Genomic DNA, 7,274 nt, shown 5'->3' on the forward strand with positions numbered 1-7,274 from the left:
ATTCTTTTTAATTAATTAATTGTTTTAAATTTTAATTTTAATTTTATCTTCCCTTTAATTTTCGAAAATCACTAACTACTTTTTCAAAATTATTTTCGAAATCTTCCCTCTCCTCTTTTTCGATTTATTTATTTATTTACTAACACTTCTCTTCATCTCTCTTCATCTCCAAACACTGCTCCTATCCTTACCCTTGTGTTTGGATTATTCCTTCTTCTTAATCCTTATCCCCTTTCTTCTTCTACTAATAATAAGGATCCTCCTTACTGTGACATAGAGGATTCTTCTTCCTTTTCTTTTACTGTGACATAGCGGGAGCAAAGAAAAAGGCACTCTTGTTGAAGCTGATCCTGAACCTGAAAGGACTCTAAAGAGGAAACTAAGAGAAGCTAAATTACAACAATCCAGAGGCAACCTTTCTGAAATTTTCGAACAAGAGAAGGAGATGGCAGCCGAACCCAACAACAATAATGCAAGGAGGATGCTTGGTTATTTTACTAAACCCACGTCCAAGTTTGATGGAAGAAGCATCTCAATTCCTGCCATTGGAGCAAATAATTTTGAGCTGAAACCTCAATTAGTTGCTTTAATACAACAGAACTGCAAGTTTCATGGACTTCCACCTGAAGATCCTTACCAGTTTTTAACTAAGTTCTTGCAGATTTGTGAGACTGTTAAGACGAATGGAGTAGATCCTGAAGTCTACAGGCTCATGCTTTTCCCGTAAGAGACAGAACTAGAACATGGTTGGATTCACAACCTAAAGATAGCCTGGACTCTTGGGATAAGCTGGTCACGGCCTTCTTGGGCAAATTCTTTCCTCTTCAAAAGTTGAGCAAGCTTAGAGTGGATGTTCAGACCTTCAAGCAAAAAGATGGTGAATCCCTCTATGAAGCTTGGGAAAGATACAAGCAGATGACCAAAAAGTGTCCTTCTGACATGTTTTCAGAATGGACCATATTAGATATATTCTATTATGGTCTATCTGAGTTTTCCAAAATGTCATTGGACCATTCTGCAAGTGGATCTATTCACCTAAAGAAAATGCCTGCAAGAGCTCAAGAACTTATTGACATGGTTGCAAATAACCAATTCATGTACACTTCTGAGAGGAATTTCGTGAATAATGGAACGCCTCAGAGGAAGAGAGTTCTTGAAATTGATGCTCTGAATGCCATATTGGCTCAGAACAAAGTGTTGACCCAGCAAGTCAACATGATTTCTCAAAGTCTGAATGGATGGCAAAATGCATCCAACAGTACTAAAGAGGCATCTTCTGAAGAAGAAGTTTATGATCCTGAGAACCCTGCAATGGCAGAGGTAAATTACATGGGTGAACCTTATGGAAACACCTATAATTCATCATGGAGAAATCACCCAAATTTCTCATGGAAGGATCAACAAAAGCCTCAACAAGGCTTTAATAATGGTGGAAGAAACAGGTTTAGCAATAGCAAGCCTCTTCCATCATCTTCTCAGCAACAGACAGAGATTTCTGAGCAGAGCTCCTCTAACTTAGCAAATATTGTCTCTGATCTGTCTAAGGCCACTTTAAGTTTCATGAGTGAAACAAGGTCCTCCATTAGAAATCTGGAGGCACAAGTGGGCCAGCTGAGTAAGAAATTCACTGAAACCCCTCCTAGTACTCTCCCAAGCAATACAGAAGAGAATCCAAAGAGAGAGTGCAAGGCCATTAATATAGTCAATATGGTCGAATGCAGAGAGGGAGGAAAGGACAAAAATCTTAGTGAGGAAGACCTCCTGGGACGTCCTCTGAGCAAGAAGGAGTCCCCTATTGAGGACCTAAAGGAATCTGAGGCTCATATAGAGACCATAGAGATTCCATTAAACCTCCTTCTACCATTCATGAGCTCTGAAGACTATTCTTCCTCTGAAGAGGATGAAGATGTAACTGGAGAGCAAGTTGCTCAATATCTAGGAGCCATCATGAAGCTAAATGCCAAGTTATTTGGTAATGAGAGGAAGCATGAACAGCTTCTCTCAATGCAGAGTCAAACAGAGCCCCCATAGTCAAACTCAGTTTGGTGGCCACAACCAAACTCTAAGTTTGGTATTGAGCCCCCACATTCAAACTCTAAGTTTGGTGTTGGGAGGTCCCAACAATGCTCTGAACATTTGTGAAGCTCCATGAGAGCTCACTGTCAAGCTATTGACATTAAAGAAGCGCTTATTGGGAGGCAACCCAATTTTTATTTATCTAATTTTATTTTTCTTTTATTGTTCTTTTATGTTTTATTAGGTTCATGATCATGTGGAGTCACGAAAAAATTACTAAAATTAAAAACAGAATCAAAAACAACAGAAGAAAAATCACACCCCGGAGGAAGGACTTACTGGCGTTTAAACGCCAATAAGGAGCATCTGGCTGGCGTTCAACGCCAGAACAGAGCATAGAGCTGGCGCTAAACGCCAGAAACAAGCATGGAACTGGCATTCAACGCCAGAAACATGCTACACATGGACGTTGAACGCCCAGAACATGCATCACCTCGGCGTTTAAACGCCAGAATTGTATGCAAAGGCATTTTACATGCCTAATTGGTGCAGGGATGTAAATCCTTGACACCTCAGGATCTGTGGACCCCATAGGATCATCTCAGGATCTGTGGACCCCACAGGATCATCTCAGGATCTGTGGACCCCACAGGATCTCCACCCACCTCAACTCACCTTCTCTCTTCTTCACCAATCACCTCAATCTCTCTTCCCCATCACCCCTTCACCACTCACATCCATCCATCTTTTCCCCACCCAACCCCACCCATATGGCCGAAACATACACATCTCTCCCTCTCCACCATATCTTCTTCCATTCTTTCTTCTTTTGCTCGAGCGCGAGCAACATTTTAAGTTTGGTGTGGTAAAAGCATAGCTTTTTATTTTTCCAATACCATTGATGGCACCTAAGGCCAGAGAAACCTTTAGAAAGAGGAAAGGGAAGACAAAAGCTTCCACCTCCGAGTCATAGGAGATGGAGAGATTCATCTAAAGGGTCTATATCTCAGTGGTAGAACATTTGACTGCAAATCAAGAGATCCCTGAGATACCTCAGGAGATAAATTTTCCTCCACATAATTATTGGGAGCAACTAAGGATAGGAGCACCAAAATCACTAGGGATCATGCAACAGAAGTGGTGCACGAAATTGTGATCATCAATGGCGCCATCAACATGGTATGCTCAATTACAATCTCAACTCTTTATCACAACTCCGCACAACTAACCAGCGAGTGTACTGGGTCATCCAAGTAATACCTAACGTGAGTAAGGGTCGATCCCACAGAGATTGTTGGTATAAAGCAAGCTATGGTCATCTTGTAAATCCCAGTCAGGCGGATTCAACTATATTAAGAGATTATTGAATTTTCGAATAATAATAATAAATTTAAACAGAAAATAAAGATAGGGTTACTCATGTAATTCAATGGTGGAAATTTCAGATAGGTATGTGGAGGTGCTTGTCCCTGTTGGATCTCTGCTTTCCTACTGTCTTCCTTCAATCCTTCTTATTCCTTTCCATGGCAAGCTGTATGTAGGGCATCACTGTTGTCAATGGCTACATCCCATCCTCTCAGTGAAAATGGTCCAAATGTTCTGTCACAGCACGGCTAATCATCTGTCGGTTCTCGATCATGTTGGAATAGAATCCCTTGATTCTTTTGCGTTTGTCATCACTCCCAGCAATCGCGAGTTTAAAGCTCATCACAGTCATTCAATCCCGGAATCCTACTCGAAATACCACAGACAAGGTTAGACTTTCCAGATTCCCATGAATGCCGCCATCAATTCTAGCTAATACCACGAAGATTCTGATTAAGGAATCCAAGAGATATGCGCCCGGTCTAAGGTAGAACGGACGTGGTTGTCAGTCACGAGTTCATAGGTGAGAATGATTATGAGTGTCATGGATCACCACATTCATCATGGTGAAGTGCAACGAATATCTTGGAATACGAATAAGTCAAATTGAATAGAAAATAGTAGTAATTGCATTAAAACTCGAGGTACAGCAGAGCTCCACACCCTTAATCTATGGTGTGTAGAAACTCCACCGTTGAAAATACATAAGTGATGAAGGTTCAGCCATGGCCGAATGGCCATCTTCCAATGTCTAAGATCGCATAAATTGATCAAAGATGTAACGTGGTCGAAAGACAACTAGTACAATAGTAAAATGTCTTATTTATACTAAACTAGCTACTAGGGTTTACAGAATTAAGTAATTGACGCATAAATCCACTTCCGGGGCCCACTTGGTGTGTGCTTGGGATGAGCTTGATCTATCCACGAGCTGAGGCTTCTCTTGGAGTTGAACGCCAAGTTGTAACATGTTTTGGGCGTTCAACTCTGGTTCATGATGTGTTTTTGGCGTTTGACTCCAGAATGCAGCATGGAACTAGCGTTGAGCGCCAGTTTACGTCATCTAATTACGAATAAAGTATGAACTATTATATATTGCTGGAAAGCTCTGAATGTCTACTTTCTAAGCCATTGAGAGCGCGGAATTTGCTATTTTGTAGCTCTAGAAAATCCATTTCGAGTGTAGGGAGGTCAGATTCCAACAGCATCAGCAGTCCTTTGTCAGCCTCCTATCAGAGTTTTGCTCAGGTCCCTCAATTTCAGCCAGAAAATACCTGAAATCACAGAAAAACACATAAACTCATAGTAAAGTCCAGAAATGTGAATTTAGCATATAAACTAATGAAAACATCCCTAAAAGTAACTAGATCATACAAAAAACTACCTAAAAACAATACCAAAAAGCGTATAAATTATCCGCTCATCACAACACCAAACTTAAATTGTTGCTTGTCCCCAAGCAACTGACAATCAATTAGAATAAAAAGAAGAGAATATAATATAAATCCCAAAATATCAATGAATATTAGTTCTAATTAGATGAGTGGGACTTGTAGCTTTTTGCTTTTGAACAGTTTTGGCATCTCACTTTTTCCTTTGAAGTTTAGAATGATTGGCTTCTCTAGGAACTTAGAATTTCGGATAGTGTTATTGATTCTCCTAGTTAAGTATGTTGATTCTTGAACACAGCTACTTTTATGAGTCTTGGTCGTGGCCCTCAGCACTTTGTTTTCCAGTATTACCACCGGATACATAAATGCCACAAACACATGACTGGGTGAACCTTTTCAGATTGTGACTCAGCTTTGCTAGAGTCCCCAGTTAGAGGTGTCCAGAGCTCTTAAGCACACTCTTTTTGCTTTGGATCACGAATTTAACCACTCAGTCTCAAGCTTTTCACTTGGACCTGCATGCCACAAGCACATGGTTAGGGACAGCTTGATTTAGCCGCTTAGGCCTGGATTTATTTCCTTGGGCCCTCCTATCCATTGATGCTCAAAGCCTTGGATCCTTTTTACCCTTGCCTTTTGGTTTTAAGGGCTATTGGCTTTTTCTACTTGCTTTTTTTTTGCCATTTTTTTTCAAGCTTTTGCTTTTTCACTGATTTTTCTTGCTTCAAGAATCAATTTCATGATTTTTCAGATTATCAATAACATTTCTCTTCGTTCATCATTCTTTCAAGAGCCAACAATTTTAACATTCATAAACAACAAGATCAAAAAATATGCACTGTTTAAGCATTCATTCAGAAAACAAAAAAGTATTGTCACCACATCAAAATAATTAAACTAAATTCAAGGACAATTTTCGAATTTTTTGTACTTCTTGTTCTTTTGGATTAAAAACATTTTTCATTTAAGAGAGGTGAAGGATTTATGGAATTTATTCATAGCTTTAAGACATAGTTACTACATACTAATGATCATGAAGTAGAGACACAAAACATAGATAAAAAACGAAAAACAGAAAAAATAAGAACAAGGAATGAATCCACCTTAGTGGCGTCTTCTTCTTGAAGGACCAATGATGTCCTTAAGCTCTTCTATGTCCCTTCCTTGCCTTTGTTGCTCCTCCCTCATTGCTCTTTGATCTTCTCTAATTTCATAGAGAATGATGGATTGCTCTTGATGTTCCACCCTTAATTGATCCACATTGTAACTCAAATCTTCTAAGGAAGTGTTGAGTTGTTCCCAATAGTTGTTGGGAGGAAAGTGCATCCCTTGAGGCATCTCCGGGATTTCTTGTTGATGAGCTTCCTCATGCGTCTCTTCGGTTCCATGAGTGGGCTCTCTTGTTTGCTCCATCCTTTTCTTAGTGATGGGCTTGTCCTCCTCAATGATGATGTCTCCTTCTATGATAACTCTAACTGAGTAACATAGATGGCAAATAAGATGAGGATAAGCTAGCCTTGCCAAAGTAGAGGGCTTATCGGCTATTTTGTAGAATTCATGGGAGATGACTTCATGAACTTCTACTTCCTCTCCATTCATGATGCTATGAATCATGATGGCCCGATCCACAGTAACTTCGGATCGGTTGCTAGTAGGGATGATGGAGCGTTGGATGAATTCCAACCATCTTCTAGCCACAGGCTTGAGGTCTAGTCTTCTTAGTTGAACCGGCTTGCCTTTAGAGTCTCTTTTCCATTGAGCTCCTTCCACACATATGTCCATAAGGACTTGGTCCAACCTTTGATTAAAGTTGACCCTTCTAGTGTAGGGGCGTGCATCTCCTTGCATCATGGGCAAGTTGAACGCCAACCTCACATTTTCTGGACTAAAATCTAAGTATTTCCCCCGAACCATTGTAAGATAATCCTTTGGGTTCAGGTTCTTACTTTAATGATGGTTCTTAGTGATCTATGCATTGGCATAAAACTCTTGAACCATTAAGATTCCGACTTGTTGGATTGGGTTAGTTAGAACTTCCCAACCTCTCCTTTGGATCTCATGTCGGATCTCCGGATACTCATTTTTCTTGAGCTTGAAAGGGACCTCGGGGATCACCTTCTTCTTGGCCACAACATCATAGAAGTGGTCTTGATGGGCTTTGGAGATGAATCTTTCCATCTCCCATGACTCGGAGGTGGAAGCTTTTGTCTTCCCTTTCCCTTTTCTGGAGGTTTCTCCGACCTTAGGTGCCATCAATGGTAATGGAAAAACAAAAAGCTTATGCTTTTACCACACCAAATTTAAAATATTACTCGCCCTTGAGCAAGAGAAGAAAGAAAATAAGAAGAAGAAGAGAAATTTGTGTTGTGTGAAAATTAAGGAGAATGGAGGGGTTTATATAGGGAGGAGAGAGGGAGTAGGTTCGGCCATTTAGGGTGGGTTTGGGTGGGAAAGAAATTTTGAATTTTGAAGGTAGGTGGGGTTTATGGGGAAGAGTGAATG

General features: G+C 40.3%; 1 non-coding gene across 1 annotated transcript; it reads right to left on the reverse strand.

Moving 5' to 3' along the window:
• Positions 1-837: 837 nt before the first annotated feature.
• LOC112700471 (small nucleolar RNA R71) lies at positions 838-941 on the reverse strand. Its single transcript, XR_003153379.1, has one exon. It is a non-coding gene; the product is annotated as a small nucleolar RNA R71 (small nucleolar RNA).
• Positions 942-7,274: the final 6,333 nt, after the last annotated feature.

This window comes from Arachis hypogaea, chromosome 6 (genome assembly GCF_003086295.3).
Source record: "Arachis hypogaea cultivar Tifrunner chromosome 6, arahy.Tifrunner.gnm2.J5K5, whole genome shotgun sequence".
NCBI classification, from domain to species: Eukaryota; Viridiplantae; Streptophyta; class Magnoliopsida; order Fabales; family Fabaceae; genus Arachis; species Arachis hypogaea.